Here is an 18,640-nt window from a genome sequence, read left to right on the forward strand (position 1 = left end):
GTAAATTAAACTCTGATAAGAGTGGTGATGCCATAGGCACTTCAAAATGGCCCATAGCCGCTACTCTGTTCTTCAATAACGTTTTAAGATCACGATGAAGTTTAACGGCGATTCTCTGAAGAAGCATGTGTTATTATTTTTCTTCAACATCTAGGTTTTTGTTATGTTAATAGTACCCCCTTTTTGGATTTAAACCAGCCCATACGTGCTACTCTTTTCTTCTTTACCATTAATCACGAGGAAGGTTTAACGGTGATTCCCTCAGGACAAGACATAGGTGCATGTTACGTCACAGGGAAAGTTTACTTTTGTGAAGACACAACCCATGGATTCTGCAAGGCCATGTTTTAAACAGCCAACAGGTGTTACGTCAAAGGAATGTTTACTTTTGGGAAGGCACACCCCTGCAATACAAGTGTGCCCGGTTTTAAAAGAGAAGTAGGTGTTAATTACCAATTTTACTAGATTCCACAAAACTTTTTGGTCCTCAAATCCATTCATTTCTAATCCTGACACTCTCACTGTTAATTATAAACTAAGAATCTCGCTAGTGAGAAACTTACTCTCTTTTTATAGATTCATTCAGATTGTTCTCTTCAATATATTTCACTAATGCATTTAATCCGTCTTTTAATCTCTGTACATGTACTATGTTCAGTTTTGCTACAAAGCATATTTGTTCTTTCAACTTGAATTTCCACTACTACTGTAGGTACTCTAGGTTCCATTTCGCCATTGCTAGCGCTTTCAAAATCCAATGGTGTAAAAGCATCCATTACGGCATCTTTTGATGTTGACACACTGAACTCTTTTCTAATACTTAAGCAAGATTGCGTCATCCATATTAAACAGCAACCGAATGGAAACACTGGTGTAATACCTGGTATTGGAAAACAGGGTGTCTCGGAAACAGAGCATGAGTTTGAAACAGAGGTGCCTTTAAAACACGACTGTCATGGAAATCCTGGGGGGCTTTCGTGGGGTTATTATGGCCCCACTATTGAACATCAGGCATTAAATCCATTTATTTATGTTTCGGCAACCCAAACCCCCGAGAAACACCAAGTCAATTCACACCACCGTGACACACTATTGCTAGCCCTCCGGCACTATTTACCACCACCTCGTCATTCCTAAGACATTCTTCAGATAGTATCTTGTCTAAATTCACGCATTAAATCCACTGATTCACGTTTTTCGAAACCTAACCTCCGTGATACACAATGTTGATTGACACCACCGTGCCACAAACTTACTGGCCTTTTGGCACCATTTACCAGACCATTCAACATTCTTTTAACATTTTCCAGATATTTTCTTGTTGAAAATCACACATTAAATCCACTGGTTCATGTTTTCGCAAAACAACCCTCCTTGATACACCATATCTATTCACAACCCCGTGCAACAGCTCTCTGGTACCCTCTGACACCCCTTCATCATTCCTAAGACATTTAAAGATTTTTTAAATAAGGTTATAACCAATTCAACTTCCCCCGCTTCTGACCCCCTGTTACAACTGTTCCATATCCAATTCTTCTGGCTTCCACCCCGGTTCAACTGACTCCAGCACCATCTACGCCCCTCGGACCCCAACTCCAAATCCGGCTCATGATGCATCAGTTCCGAATTCTCCACTTCTACCCCGGATTCCACAATTCCGATTCCGCCAATTCCACTCCAAGTACCACCAACTCCAAGATTTTGTATGCGCCTGCCTCCGTGGCAATCTATGACTGGCAAATGGCACTCCTCTAGCACACATTATCAAGCTTAAGGGTTTTTCAAGCTTTTTACCTCACATAATTAACTTTACTAACTAAAAATGACCATTGTTTTTTATTTGAACAGCGGAAGCTTGCCATTTATTGTTAAATTACAATGCTCCACGGCAATTCCAAGCTAGTTGCACTCAATGACCAGTATGTGGCACCCTCTGGTGCGAATTATAACACCTAAGGAAGTTTTTGCATTTTGATTTTTGTTCATGAAACTTTTTACAAGTTGATTGGTGTTTCTTCGTGAAACTTGCGCATTGATTTTTTCTCTTCGTAAAACTTGTAAATTGATTTCTCATCGTGAAATTTATTTTCTTCGTGGAACTTTTCGCGCGCTGATATTTGTTCGTGAAACTTGTCGCATGCTGATTTTTATTCGTAAGACTTGCTGCATGTTGATTTTTCTCTTCGTGAACCTCTCATGTTGATTTCCTTTTGAAACTGACGTTGTTCATGGAACTTGTTGTGTGCTGATTTTTGTTCGTGGAACTTGTTGATTGCTAATTTTTTATCGTGAGACTTGTTGCATGTTGTTGCAAACACAGAAAAAAACACAGCTTCTTATTAAACATATTGTCGTATGTTTTTTATTGATTAATTTTTTTATTTTTCTCTTCGTGACACTTGTAAATTGATTTTTCTCCACACTAAACTGTTTTTTGTCATGGAATTTGTTGCCTGCTGATTTTTGTTCGTGTAGCTTATTGCATGTTGTTTTATTCTCTTTGTGAAACTCGTACATTGATTTTCCTCCTCGTAAAACTGATTTTATCCACGGAATTTATAGCCTGCTGATTTTGTTCATAGAACTTGTTGCATACTGATTTTTTTTGTTAGTGAAACTCGTTGCATGATTTTTTCTCTTCATGAAACTTGTTCTTTGATTTATTTTTCTTCTCGTGAAACTGATTTTGTTCATGGAACTTATAGCATGCTGATTTTTGATCGTGGAATTTGTTGGATGCTGGATTTCGTTCGTGAAACTTGTTGCATGCGGATTTTTTCTCTTAGTGAAAATTGTTGATTGATTTTTCTCCTCAGGAAACTGATTTTCTTCGTGGAGCTTGATGCGTGCTTATTTTTTTTCGTGGAACTTGATTATTTTATGTTCGTGAGACTTGTTGCATGCTGATTTTTCTCTTCGTAAGACTTTTACATTGATTTGTCTCCTCGTGAAACTGGTTTTGCTTAAGGAACTTGTTACCAGCATATTTATGTTCATATAACTTGTTGTGTTGATTTTTGTTTGTGAAATTTGTGTTTTGTTGAGTTTTCTCTTCGTGGAACTCGTAAATTTATTTTATTTACTTGTGAAACTGACTTTTTTAATGGAACTTGTTGCCTGGTGATTTTTTTGTTCTTGCAACTTGATGCGTGCTCTTTTTTGTTCGTGAAACTTGTTGCATGTTGGTTTTCCTCTTCATGAAATTTGTATAATGATTTTTTTTCTCATCACGAAACTGATTATGTTCATGGAACTTATTACATACATATTTTTTATTTATGGAACTTGACGCTCGCTGATATTTTGTCTGTGAAACTTGTTGCATGTTTATTTTTCTCTTCATGAAACTTTTACATTGATATTTCTCCTCGTAAAGCCGATTTTGTTCATGGAACTTGTGACTTGCTGATTTTTATTTCATGGAACGTGTTGCATGCTGATTTTCGTTCGTGAAAGTTCTTCAATGTTGATTTTTCTCTTCGTGAAACTTGTACATTGATTTTTTTCCTCGTGAAACTGATTTTGCTCATGGAAGTTGATTGCTTATTTTTGTTCGTGGAACATGTTGCATGCTAATTGTTGCCCATGAAACTTGTTACTTGTTGATTTTTCTCTTTCTGAAACTTGTACATTGATTTCTCTCATCGTGAAACTTATTTTGTTCATGGAACTTGTGGCGTGGGGATTTTTATTCGTGAAACTTGTTGCCTGCCGATTTTTTCTGATCACGAAACATCTTGCATATTGATTTATTGTTCGTGAAACTTGTACATTGATTTTTCTCCTCGTGAAACTGATTTTGTTCACGGAACTTGTTGCTTGCTGATAGAACGTTTTGTGTGCTGATTTTTTGTTTGTGAAACTTGTTGTCTGTTGTTTATTTTCTCATCGTGAAACTTGTACATGGATTATTTTTTCTCCTCGGGAAAATGATTTTGTTCATGGAACTTATATTCTGCTGATTATTGTTGGTGGAACATGATGCGTACTGATTTCTGTTCATAAAACTTGTTGCATGTAGATTTTTCTCTTCGTGAAACTTGCACATTGATTTTTCTCCTCGTGAAACTGATTTCGTTCATGGATCTTGTTGTGCTGATTTTTGTGCGTGGAACTTGTTGCATGCTGATTTTTGTTCGTGAACCTTATTACATGGTGATTTTGCTGTTCATGAAACGTGTACATTGATTTTTCTTTTCATGAAGCTGGTTTTCTTCATGGAACTTAATGCATGCTGTTTTTTCATGGAACTTGTAAACATTCTGATTTTTGTTTGTGAAACTTGTTAAATGTTGTTTTTCTGTTCATGAAACTTGCCCATTGATTTTTCTCATTATGAAACTGGTTTTGTTCGTGAAACTTGTTGCGTGCTGATTTTTTCTCGTGAAACTTTGTATGTTGATCTTTTCTCTTCGTGAAACTTGTACAATGATGTTTTCCTCTCCTCGCGAAACTGATCTGTGTTCGTGGAACTTGTTGAGTACTGAATTTTGTTCGTGAAGCTTGTTGAATGCTGATTTTTCTCTTCGCAAAACTTGTACATCGTTTTTTTCTCCTCGCGAAACTGATTTTGGTTATAGAACTTGTTGCCTGCTGATTTTGTTTGTGGAACTTGTTGCGTGCTGACTTTTTTTGTTCGTGAAACTTGTCGCATTATGTTTTTTCTGTTCGTGAAACTTCTATATTGATTTTACTCCAAGTGGAACTGATTTTATTCATGGATTACATGCTTATTTTTGTTCACGGAACTCGTTGCATGCTGATTTTTGTTCGTGAAACTTATTGCATGTTAATTTTTCTCTTCGTGAAACTTGTACATTTGATTTTTCTCCTGGTGAAAATGATTTTGTTCACGGAACTTGTTGCATGCTGATAGAACGTTTTGTGTGCTGATTTTTTGTTTGTGAAACTTGTTGTCTGTTGTTTATTTTCTCATCGTGAAACTTGTACATGGATTATTTTTTCTCCTCGGGAAAATGATTTTGTTCATGGAACTTATATTCTGCTGATTATTGTTGGTGGAACATGATGCGTACTGATTTCTGTTCGTAAAACTTGTTGCATGTAGATTTTTCTCTTCGTGAAACTTGCACATTGATTTTTCTCCTCGTGAAACTGATTTCGTTCATGGATCTTGTTGTGCTGATTTTTGTGCGTGGAACTTGTTGCATGCTGATTTTTGTTCGTGAAACTTATTACATGGTGATTTTGCTGTTCATGAAACGTGTACATTGATTTTTCTTTTCATGAAGCTGGTTTTCTTCATGGTACTTAATGCATGCTGTTTTTTCATGGAACTTGTAAACATTCTGATTTTTGTTCGTGAAACTTGTTACATGTTGTTATTCTGTTCATGAAAGTTGCCCATTGATTTTTCTCATTATGAAACTGGTTTTGTTCGTGAAACTTGTTGCGTACTGATTTTTTCTCGTGAAACTTTGCATGTTGATCTTTTCTCTTCGTGAAACTTGTACATTGATGTTTTTCTCTCCTCGCGAAACTGATATATGTTCGTGGAACTTGATGAGTACTGAATTTTGTTCGTTAAGCTTGTTGAATGCTGATTTTTCTCTTCGCAAAACTCGTACATCGTTGCTTCTCCTCGCGAAACTGATTTTGGTTACAGAACTTATTGCCTGCTGAATTTGTTTGTGGAACTTGTTGCGTGCTGACTTTTTTTGTTCGTGAAACTTGTTGCATTATGTTTTTTCTGTTCGTGAAACTTCTATATTGATTTTACTCCAAGTGGAACTGATTTTATTCATGGATTACATGCTTATTTTTGTTCACGGAATTTGTTGCTTGCTGATTTCTGCTCGTAAAACTTGTTGCATGTTGATTTTTCTCTTCATGAAACTTGTACATGGATTTTTCTCCTTGTGAAACTTATTTTGTTCAAAGAACTTGTTGCATGCTGATTTTTGTTCATGTAGCTTGTTACATGTTGATTTGTCTCTTCGTGAAACATTTACATTAATTGTTCCTCCTCACGAAACTGATTTCCTTTCCTGCAACTTGATGCGTGCCAATTTCTTGTTCGTTTTGCTTGTTAAATGTTTATTTTTCTCTTTGTGAAACTTTTGCATTGATTTTTCTCCTCGTGAAACTAATTTTCTTCATGGAACTTGCTGCATGGTAATTTTTGCTTGCGTAAGTTGTTGCATGCTGATTTTTGTTCGTGAAACTCGTTGCATGTTTTTTTTCCTCTTCGTGAAACTTGCAAATTGATTTTTTCTCTTCGTGAGACTGATTATATTGATGGATTTTTCTGTATGCTGACCTTTTGTCCATGGAAACTGTTACGTGATGTCTTTTCCTCATGAAATTTGTACAGTAATTTTTTCTCCTCGTGAAACTAAAATTGTTCATGGAACTTGTTGCATGCTCATTTGATTCGTGAAACTCAATTTATCATGATATGCTAGTAGGTTGGGTTAACATTACCTACACTGGCTAGGTAAGGTTAAGTTAGGTTAGAGCGTCATCTAACTTAACTTAACATAGTCTGTGTAGATTAGGTTACAAGTGAAACAAGTTACACGACAAAAATCAGCACGCAACAATTTTCATGAGGAAAATCAGCTTCACGAGGAGAAAAATCAATGTACAAGTTTCACGAAGGGAAAAATCAACATGTAACAAGTTTCATGAACAAACATAATCAGCATGCAACAAGTTCCATGAACATAAAGTCGACACGCAACAAGTTCCTTGAACAAAATCAGGTTCACGAGAATAAAAATCAATGTACAAGTTTCAAGAAAAGGAAAATCAACATACAACAAGTTTCATGAACAAAAATCAGCATATAAGAAGTTCCATGAAAAAAAAGCATTAATATGTTCCATGAATGAAATCCGTTTCACGAGAAGAAAACTCAATGTACAAGTTTTGTGAAGAGAAAAAAAAATGCAAAAAGTTTCACGAAAAAAATCAGCACGCAACAAGTTCCAAGACAACAATCCGTTTTGCGAGGAGAAAAACCCAATGTACGAGTTACACGAAGAGAAAAATCAACATGCAACAATTTGCACGAGCAAAACTCAGCACTCAGCAAGTTCCACGAACACAAATCAGCCCGCTAGAAGGTCCAAGCTCTAAATAAGCTTCGCGAGGAGAAAAACATCAATACACAAGTTTCACGAAGAATAAAATCAATATGCAACACGTTTCACGAATAAAAATCAGCATGCAACAAGTTCCACAAATAAAACCAGTTTAACAATGAGAAAATCAATGTACAAGTTTCATGAAGAGCAAAATCATCATTTAACACGTTTCAAGAATCAATATGAGAGTAGTTTCACAAAAAACAACAAGCAACAGATTTCACAAATAAAAATCAGCACGCGACAAGTTCCATAAAAAAAAAATTTCACGTTTAGAAAAATCAATGTACAAGTTTCAGAACGAGAAAAATCAACATGTAAAGAGTTTCACGTGAAAAAACCAGCATGCAACATGTTCCACGAACAAAAATCAGCACGCATCAAGTTCCATGAAAAAAAATCAGTTTCACGAGAAAAAAAATCAATGTACAGGTTTATTGAAGAGAAAATTCAATATGGAAGAAGTTTCACAAATAAAAATCAGCATGCAACACCTTCCGTGAATAAAAATCAGCACGCAACAAGTTCCATGAACAAAATTAGTTTTACGATGAGAAAAATCAATGTACAAGTTTCACGAAGAGAAAAATCAACATGCAACAAGTATCAAAGACAAAAAATCAGCACGTATCAAGTTGTACAAACAAAAAATCCACAGGCAATAAGTTCCATGAACAAAGTCAGTTTCACAAGAAGAAAAAACCAATGTACATGTTTCCCGAAGAGAAAAATTAACATGTGACAAGTTTCACGAACAAAAATCAGCATGCAACAAGTTTCACTACCAAAAATTATCACGCTATAAGCTATATGAACTAAGTCAGTTTCGCCAGGAGAAGGATCAATGTACAAGTTTCACGAAGAAAAAAATCAACATGCATCAAGTCTCACAAACAAAAATCTGCAGGCGACAAATTCCATGGATAAAACTAGTTTCGTGAGGAGAAAAAATCAATGTACAAGTTTCAGGAAGAGAAAATTAACACGCAACAATTTTCACGAATAAAAACCAGCAGGCAACAAGTTCCGTGAACAAAACCAGTTTCGTGAGGAGAAAAATCAATGTTCAAGTTTCACGAAGAGAAAAAGCAACATGCAACAAATCTCACGAACAAATATCAGCATGCAATAAGTTTCATGAACAAAAATCAGCAGATAAAAATTTCCATGATCAAAATCAGTTTCATGAGGCGAAAAATCAATGTACGAGCTTCACGATGAGAAAATTCAACATGCAACAAAGTTCACGAACAAAAATCAGCACTCAACAAGATTCCACGAATATAAATCAGCGCGTAATAAGCTCCTTGAAGAAAATTAGTTTCGTGAGGAGACAAATGAATCTGCAAGTTTCTTGAAGAGAAAAAAAAAACATAAAACAAGTCTCACGATCAAAAATCAGCATTTAACAAGTTCCACGAAAAAAAATATGCACACCACACGTTCCATGAACAAAGTCACTGTCACAAGGAAAAAAATCAATGTACGATTGACAAGTTCCAGCCCGTGACAAGTTCCATATTGAAAATAAGTCTCACGATGAGAAATATCAATGTATAAGTATTACGAAGAGAAAAAAATCAATGGGCATGCTTCATGAAGAAAAAAAAAATTAACATGTAACAAGTTTCATGAACAAAAAATCAAGATGCAAGAAGTTCCTTAGTTGTGATAATGCGCACCAGAGGGTGCCACATTCTATCCATTGAGTGCCATTGACAGGAAATTGCTGTGGAGCATTGTAATCTAACAATAAATGACAAGTTTCCGCTGTTCAAATAAAACGGTAAGTTTCCGCTGTTGAAAAAAAGCAATGGTCATTTTTAGTTTATAGTTATTTTTGTTGGGAGAGGGGAGCTAGAAAAACCCTTAAGCATGATAATGTGCCCTAGACGGGGTACCATTTGTCAGTCATGGATTACAACGGAGGCAGCCGACTACAAAATCTTGGAATTGGATGAACTTGGAGTGGAATTTTCGGAATCAGAATTGTGGAATCGGGGGTAGAAATGGGACCTCCGAAACTAACGCAACCGGAGCTGGATTTGGAGTTGGGGTTGGAGGGGTATAGATGGAGCTTGATTCGGTTGGACCAGGGAGGAAGCCAGCAGAATTGGAGGTGGAACCGTTGTAACGCTGTAACGTATTAAAAATATTAAAAGAAAAATATCTTGAAATGTCATAGGAATGATTCGGGGTGTCAGAGGGTGCCAGAGGGTTTTGGCACGGTAGTTTGAATTAACATGATATATCACGGAGGGTTGGGCTGCCAAAAAATAAAACAGTGGATTTAATAAGTAATTTTTAACAAGGAAATATCTGGGAAATGTCTTGTGAATCCTGGATGGTCAAGTAGATGGTGTTAGAGGGCCAGTAATTGTGTGGCACGGTGGTGTGAATCGAGTTGGTGTATTGAAGAGGGTCGTGTTGCAAAAAAAATTAATCCATGAATTTAATGCATGATTTTTAACAAAAATAAAATATGGAGAATGTCTTAGAAATCAAGTGGTTTTGGTGAATGGGGCCAGAGGACTTGTAATAGTGTGGCACGGAGGTGTGAAGTGGCATGGTATATCAGGGAGGGTTGGGTTGCTAAAACGTGAATCAATGGATTTAATGCGTGATTTTTAACAAGAAAATATCTGGAAAATATCTTGGGGATGTTGAATGGTCTGGTAGATGGTGTCAGAGGGCCAGTAATAGTTTGACACGTTAGTGTGAATTGACATGGTGTTTCACGGAGGGTTGGGTCGTGAAAAACATTTAATAATGGATTTAATGCATGCTTTTAAACAAGAAAATATCTGGAGAATGTCTTAGGAACGATAATACATATCACAGAGTTTTCAAGGGGCAGTAAAGTTGTGGCACGGTGGCATGAATTGCTTGGAATTGCATGTTCTATAGCTTAAAGTTAACGTGGAGTTGTTAAAGGGTTTTTCGGTGAAGAGGGACTGAAATCTAACATAAAGTCAAAGAAACGATGCATTTTCATTAAAACCGCTCAGAAATACCTCTTAATATGGCTTAAGTTTATCTCTAATGACATAGGGTAAAACTTTTACTTAGAAAAGAGAAAATTCTATTTAAATATGCGCTTGTCAACTGAGGATACACAGTCTTGCTCTAAAGAAACGCGGTATTTTGTTAAAACCTCTTAATAGTGCTTAAATTTACCTCTAACAAGATTATTTGTGATTTAAGAAGAAAATACTATTCAAATGTGTGCTTGTCACCTGGTGGGGGGGGGGCGTGCATGGTCTTGGCTAAAATAAACGTTGTATTTTAATAAAAGCTCTCAGAAATACCTCAATAGGGCTTGAAAACAACCTTAGTGCTTAATATGGCTTAATAGCAATAGGGCTTAATTAAACTCTAATAACAATACCCCCCTCTGGAATTGTCTACTAGGAGCCCCATCTTTCTTTGATTCACGCATTTTTGCTTACATTTTAACCTATGTTAGGTTTTTTCATGTTTTGTTTTTTCCATTTGTCGGGGATTCTCCTTGCGCGCAAAGGTTATTTCATAGAATGTATTAGCCTAACCATTATATTAGAAAGGCATTCCTAGTCTAGATGATTAACGCTCCATTCCACTGTAGGGAAACGGCCTTTCGGGTCCTAATGGGGCAAAAAATCATTATAATATAAAGGCCCCGTGAGAAAAAACATATTGAATGAAAAATTAAACCTCAAAATGTATTATGCAGCACCCCACGTATGTGTCCTCATCAGTTACAACGGAGGGTGCCCCTCAGGCTCGGAAGAAACAGGTCACGTTAGGATGCGTCAACCGTAAACGTCACCATTACATAAGAACTAAAGAAACGTTGAAAAAGACTTGGAGAAAAGTCTTGAAATGTCTTGAAAGCATATCTTGACGAAAAATGTCTTAATTAACGTCTTGAAATGCCTCGAAAGATCTTAAATGTCTTGAAGAAGATTTCTAATAAAATTCACCTGCTAGATTAGTGGACTCTAACATGTCCTATTATGTAGCATTTGCTTGTAAAGAACATCTTCAAGAAAAATGTCTTAAAAAAGGTCTTGAAATATCTTGAAACATGTCTTGAAGAAACAAATGTCCTGAAGAAAAATATCTTAATAAAATTCCCTTGCCTGACCAGTAGACTCTAACATGTCCTATTACTTAAAATTTGCATTCTTAGAAATCATTCCGTATTAAATAGCAATAAAAGTAAATATTTCATCCGCAAATCCAATTAGGTAGGTAAACATTTCCTATGGCGTAGCAAGCACATGCATTTCTTAGTTCCCCTGGGGCGGAACTAACATCTGCCGTCCGTTTAAAACAGGGCCCGCTTGTATTGCAGGGGTGTGTCTTCCCAAAAGTAAACATTCCCCGTGAAGTAACCCATGTTGGCTATTTAAAACAGGGCCTTGCAGAATCCAGGGGCGTGTCTTCCCAAAGTAAACATTCCTTGTGGCGTAACATGCACCTGTGTCTTGCCCTGAGGGAATCAAAGTTAAACAAGTTCCATTACCAAAAATTAGCACGCTATAAGCTATATGAACAAAGTCAGTTTCGCCAGGAGACAAATTAATGTACAAGTTTCACGAAGAGAAAAATCAACATGCATCAAGTCTCACGAACAAAAATCTGCAGGCGACAAGTTCCATGGATAAAACCAGTTTCGTGAGGAGAAAAAATCAATGTACAAGTTTCAGGAAGAGAAAATTAACACGCAACAATTTTCACGAATAAAAACCAGCAGGCAACAATTTCCGTGAACAAAACCAGTTTCGTGAGGAGAATAATCAATGTACAAGTTTCACGAAGAGAAAAAGCAACATGCAACAAATCTCACGAACAAATATCAGCATGCAATAAGTTTCATGAACAAAAATCAGCAGATAAAAAGTTCCATGATCAAAATCAGTTTCATGAGGCGAAAAATCAATGTACGAGCTTCACGATGAGAAAATTCAACATGCAACAAAGTTCACGAACAAAAATCAGCAATCAACAAGTTCCACGAACATAAATCAGCGCGTAATAAGCTCCTTGAAGAAAATTAGTTTCGTGAGGAGAAAAATGAATCTGCAAGTTTCTTGAAGAGAAAAAAAAACATAAAACAAGTCTCACGATCAAAAATCAGCACTCAACAAGTTCCACGAAAAAAAATCTGCACGCCACACGTTCCATGAACAAAGTCACTGTCACAAGGAAAAAAATCAATGTACGATTGACAAGTTCCAGCCCGTGGCAAGTTCCATATAGAAAATAAGTCTCACGATGAGAAATATCAATGTATAAGTATTACGAAGAGAAAAAAAATCAATGGGCATGCTTCATGAAGAAAAAAAACTAACATGTCAAGTTTCATGAACAAAAAATCAAGATGCAAGAAGTTCCTTAGTTGTGATAATGCGCACCAGAGGGTGCCACATTCTATCCATTGAGTGCCATTGACAGGAAATTGCTGTGGAGCATTGTAATCTAACAATAAATGACAAGTTTCCGCTGTTCAAATAAAACGGTAAGTTTCCGCTGTTCAAAAAAAAGCAATGGTCATTTTTAGTTTATAGTTATTTTTGTTGGGGGGGGGGAGCTTGAAAAACCCTTAAGCATGATAATGTGCCTTAGACGGGGTACCATTTGTCAGTCATGGATTACAACGGAGGCAGCCGACTACAAAATCTTGGAATTGGAGGAACTTGGAGTGGAATTTTCGGAATCGGAATTGTGGAATCGGGGGTAGAAATGGGGAATCCAAAACTAACGCAACCGGAGCTGGATTTGGAGTTGGGGTTGGAGGGGTATAGATGGAGCTTGATTCGGTTGGACCAGGGAGGAAGCCAGCAGAATTGGAGGTGGAACCGTTGTAACGCTGTAACGTATTAAAAATATTAAAAGAAAAATATCTTGAAATGTCATAGGAATGAAACAGGGTGTCAGAGGGTGCCAGAGGGTTTTGGCACGGTAGTTTGAATTAACATGATATATCACGGAGGGTTGGGCTGCCAAAAAATAAACCAGTGGATTTAATAAGTAATTTTTAACAAGGAAATATCTGGGAGATGTCTTGTGAATGCTGGATGGTCAAGTAGATGGCGTTAGAAGGCCAGTAATTGTGTGGCACGGTGGTGTGAATCGAGTTGGTGTATTGAAGAGGGTTGTGTTGCAAAAAAGATTAATCCATGAATTTAATGCATGATTTTTAACAAAAATAAAATATGGAGAATGTCTTAGAAATCATGTGGTTTTGGTGAATGGTGCCAGAGGACTTGTAATAGTGTGGCACGGAGGTGTGAAGTGACATGGTATATCATAGAGGGTTGGGTTGCTAAAACGTGAATCAATGGATTTAATGCGTGATTTTTAACAAGAAAATATCTGGAAAATATCTTGGGGATGTTGAATGGTCTGGTAGATGGTGTCAGAGGGCCAGTAATAGTTTGACACGTTAGTGTGAATTGACATGGTGTGTCACAAAGGGTTGGGTCGTGAAAAACATTTAATAATGGATTTAATGCATGCTTTTAAACAAGAAAATATCTGGAAAATATCTTAGGAACGATAATACATATCACAGAGTTTTCAAGGGGCAGTAAAGGTGTGGCACGGTGGCATGAATTGCTTGGAATTGCATGTTCTATAGCTTAAAGTTAACGTGGAGTTGTTAAAGGGTTTTTTGGTGAAGAGGGACTGAAATCTAACATAAAGTCAAAGAAACGATGCATTTTCATTAAAACCACTCAGAAATACCTCTTAATATGGCTTAATTTATCTCTAATGACATATGGTAAAACTTTTACTTAGAAAAGAGAAAATTCTATTTAAATATGCACTTGTCAACTAAGGATACACAGTCTTGCTCTAAAGAAACGCGGTATTTTGTTAAAACCTCTTAATAGTGCTTAAATTTACCTCTAACGAGATTATTTGTAATTTAAAGAGAAAATACTATTCAAATGTGTGCTTGTCAACTGGTGGGGGGGCGTGCATGGTCTTGGCTAAAATAAACGTTGTATTTTAATAAAAGCTCTCAGAAATACCTCAATAGGGCTTGAAAACAACCTTAGTGCTTAATATGGCTTAATAGCAATAGGGTTTAATTAAACTCTAATAACAATACCCCCCTCTGGAATTGTCTACTAGGAGCCCCATCTTTAATTCACGCATTTTTGCTTACATTTTAACCTATGTTAGGTTTTTTCATGTTTTGTTTTTTCCATTTGTCGGGGATTCTCCTTGCGCGCAAAGGTTATTTCATAGAATGTATTAGCCTAACCATTATATTAGAAAGGCATTCATAGTCTAGATGATTAACGCTCCATTCCATTGTAGGGAAATGGCCTTTCGGGTCCTAATGGGGCAAAAAATCATTAGAATATAAAGGCCCCGTGAGAAAAAACATATTGAATGAAAAATTAAACCTCAAAATGTATTATGCAGCACCCCAAGTATGTGTCCTCATCAGTTACAACGGAGGGTGCCCCTCAGGCTCGGAAGAAACAGGTCACGTTAGGATGCGTCAACCGTAAACGTTCACCATTACATAAGAACTAAAGAAACGTTGAAAAACGTCTTGGAGAAAAGTCTTGAAATGTCTTGAAAGCATATCTTGACAAAAAATGCCTTAATTAACGTCTTGAAATGCCTCGAAAGATCTTAAATGTCTTGAAGAAGATGTCTAATAAAATTCACCTGCTAGATTAGTGGACTCTAACATGTCCTATTATGTAGCATTTGCTTGTAAGGAACATCTTCAAGAAAAATGTCTTAAAAAAGGTCTTGAAATATCTTGAAACATGTCTTGAAGAAACAAATGTCTTGAAGAAAATATCTTAATAAAATTCCCTTGCCTGACCAGTAGACTCTAACATGTCCTATTACTTAAAATTTGCATTCTTAGAAAACATTCCGTATTAAATAGCAATAAAAGTAAATATTTCATCCGCAAATCCAATTAGGTAGGTAAACATTTCCTATGGCGTAGCAAGCACCTGCGTTTCTTAGTTCCCCTGGGGCGGAACTAACATCTGCCGTCCGTTTAAAACAGGGCCCGCGTGTATTGCATGGGTGTGTCTTCCCAAAAGTAAACATTCCCCGTTAAGTAACCCATGTTGGGTATTTCAAACAGGGCCTTGCAGAATCCAGGGGCGTGTCTTCCCAAAAGTAAACATTCCTTGTGGTGTAACATGCACCTGTGTCTTGCCCTGAGGGAATCATAGTTAAACCTTCCTCGTGATTAACGGCGAAGAAGAAAAGAGTAGCGCGTATGGGCCGGTTAAATCGAAAAGGGGGGCGCTACTTATGTCAATTACTTAAAAAACCTACGAGGGCCAGGAAAAACCTTCAGGGCCCCAATAAGAGAACCTTCACTAACAGTCAACTCCAACGGGGCCCTAGCATCCGATTTCACCGGGGCCCTAGCAAACAATTCCAACGGGGACATAGCGAGCATTTTCAAGGGTGCCCTAGCATCCAATTTCACCGGGCCGCTAGCAGCCAATCCCAACAGGGGAGAGGGATCCAATAGTCAACTGGTGAACCCATGCTTGTAACTTAGAATGAATTAATCTCACGTGAGACGTTAGAGCTCAGGGTCCTCGGGGGAACCCCCTGTTGTAACTCAAGATGGCGTAATCTAACGAGAATTGCTAGAGCACAGGGCTCAGTAGTCAAGTGGAGAACCCCTGGTTTTAATAGAGGACGGTACACGGGTGGGGATTACGTAATAAATTAGAGATTTTTTCCTCGAGATTTCATTTTATTCAAGGTGTTTTTTTTCTCAATAATTTTTATTTCTTCAAGAGTTTTTGTCTTCGAGGTTTATTTTTTCTTCAAGATATTTTTTTGTTTTAAGATATTTTTCTTCAAGTTTTTTTCTTCAAGATTTTACCCTAGGGTAAGCTTTATAATCGATCATCATAGATTTTTGTCCGCACTAGGAATCGAATGTAAGACCAGATATTTCCCCTAACGGAATGCTGCCTTAAAAAACTGTGCCTAGAAACTCTTTCTATTATTATGATTTGGAATATACAAATGATTCAATAAAGCTATGGATTGCATGTCTCCTGTCTCTAGAATAATTCGAATGCAGGGAGAAAAAAGATTACTGGAAATTAGTTACCTTTGACGCACACCTGTTTGTTAAGTAATGGTTTAGATGGTATTATAATAGACTATTATAGATTGTTCTTAGGACATTTTTAGTAATAGAGCCGTTTACTCTATTGAAAGTTGAACGCGCTAGCAGAGTTGAAATGAAACCAAGAGTATCCTTATTGCTAGAATATAGTACACCTTCATATATGGTCAAGAGTCTATCTTTTCTGTTGCTAACGATAATTTTACACTTATATGAGAGGCAATCTTGAACCAGGGTATCTATATACACAGGCTACAAGATGCATAAATTGCGTTAGTGAAATATATTGAAGATTCATCGTCGAACAATAAATCTAAAAGGCAAAGACCTTAGATTTATTTAAATTTTACATACTAGTTTTATTAATGAACGAATTTACAAACATTATTAAAACACTTTATTATTAAGGCACGGGGAACATAGCATTTTATTATTATATCGTAACACTCTATGGCAATTCCCAGCCTGTAACACTTAGCACATGGCACCCTCTGGCACAGGGCATTTTCAGATCTTTTCACGATAAAAGTATGCTTTAAATCCATTGGTTCATGTTTTTGCAAGCCACCCCCAAGGTGATATACCATGTCAATTCACGCCAACGTGGCAAATTATGGCAGGCATATGGCATCCTCTGGCACCAACTATCTTTCTCAAGGAATTTTTCCAGTTATTTTTATAATAAAAATCATGCTTTAAATCCATTGATTCGTGTTTTCGCAAGCCATCCCCAACGTGATGCAACCCATGGCAATTCACGCAGCCGTGGCAAACTATGGCTGGCTCATGTCACCCTTTGGCACCCCTCATTATTATGGAATTCTCAGATGTTTTCTTGATAAAAATCATGCTTTAAATCCATCCGATCGTGTTTTTGAAAGCCATCCCCAACGTGATGCCTCCCATGGCAATTCACATTATAGCTGGCACATGCCACCCTCTGACACATCTCATCATTCCTGAGGCATTTTTGAGATATTCTCTTGATATAAATCATGCTTGAAATCCATTCCTTTGTGTTTTTACAAGCCAATCACATTACCCCCTAGGCATTTTAAGATTTTTCAAAATAAAACTATAGCCAATTCCGATTCCCCTGCTTCTGATCGCCGGTTAGAGCAGTTCCATTTCCGATTCTGCTGGCTCTGACCCCGGTTCCAGTCCTAGTCCCGGTTTCACCGATTCTGGTTTCGCTAGTTCCGGTTACGGCACTTCTGCCCCCTCTCCCCCCCCCCCCGATTCCAAGGTTCTGATTCAGCCAATTCTGCTCCAAGCTCCATCGGCTTATTAGCTAGTATTTTGTGTTTGGGGGCCATTTTGACAAAGGACATACTAGCTTTTGAAGATTTTAAGCGATTATTTTCCAAATTTTAACACTTGTCTCACATTTTTAATATTTTTTACGGCTTATGGGGCGAGTCCTTGAGAGCTTTAAGATACTATTTTCCATATTTTTTTTTTTATATTTTTCATTATTTTCTCCGGGTTTAATGAGTCCAGGGCATGAAAAATTCAACGTCCAGGGCAGAGTGGCACTGTGATGCTGTTGTCACACACATCTGGGGGCCGTTTCGACTAAGGACATACTAGCATTTGTGGATTTTAAGTGATTACTTTCCACATTTTAACATTTGACTCATATTTGTAATATTTTTAGGGCTTATGAGAGTTTTGAGATATTATTTTCCCTATTTTTTCCGTATTTTCATTATTTTCCCTGGATTTAATAGATCCAGGGGCAAGAAAAAATTCAACCTCGAGAGCAAAGTGACACTACGATATCGTTTTCACACACATCTGGAAGCGATGTCGACTAGGAACATATAAATACTTAAGGATTTTAAGCACTTATTTTCCATACTTAAACATTTTTTTTCATTTTTTTTTGTATTTTCTACGGTTTATGGACCGAGCTTTTGAGATTTTTAAGATATTTCTTTAATATTTAATTTTTTTTTCATTTTTTTACTATTTTCCCCGGGCTTAATAGGTGAAAAAAACCAAAACTTCCTCCTCTAGAGCAGAATGGAAAAACAATATCATTTTCACACACATCTGGGGACAATTTTGACTAAGGGCATACTAGCTTCTGAGGGTTTTAAGCAATTATTTACCATATTCTAATATTTATTTCATATTTTTAATATTTTCTAGGGCTTATGGTCCGAGGTTTGAGAATCTTAAGAGATTATTTACCATATTTTAATTTATTTCTTTCAAATATATCATTATTTAACCCGGGTTTAATAGATCCAGGGTCTCGAGAGCAGAATTGGACAGCAATATCGTTTTCAAGACATCTGGGGGCAATGTTTATAAAGAGCATGCTAGCTTTTGAGGATTTTAAGTTATTATTTACCATTTCTTAACATTTTTTTCATATTTTTAATATCTTCTAGGGCTA

General features: G+C 36.8%; 1 protein-coding gene across 6 annotated transcripts in view; it reads right to left on the reverse strand.

Moving 5' to 3' along the window:
- The window catches only part of LOC148947694 (dicarboxylate carrier UCP2-like), a 150,484-nt gene that overhangs the window by 48,805 nt on the left and 83,039 nt on the right, over nucleotides 1-18,640 (reverse strand). The window lies entirely within an intron of this gene.

This window comes from Artemia sp. Qi Xiang Cuo, chromosome 10, assembly GCF_049724085.1.
Source record: "Artemia sp. Qi Xiang Cuo chromosome 10, ASM4972408v1, whole genome shotgun sequence".
NCBI lineage: Eukaryota > Metazoa > Arthropoda > Branchiopoda > Anostraca > Artemiidae > Artemia > Artemia sp. Qi Xiang Cuo.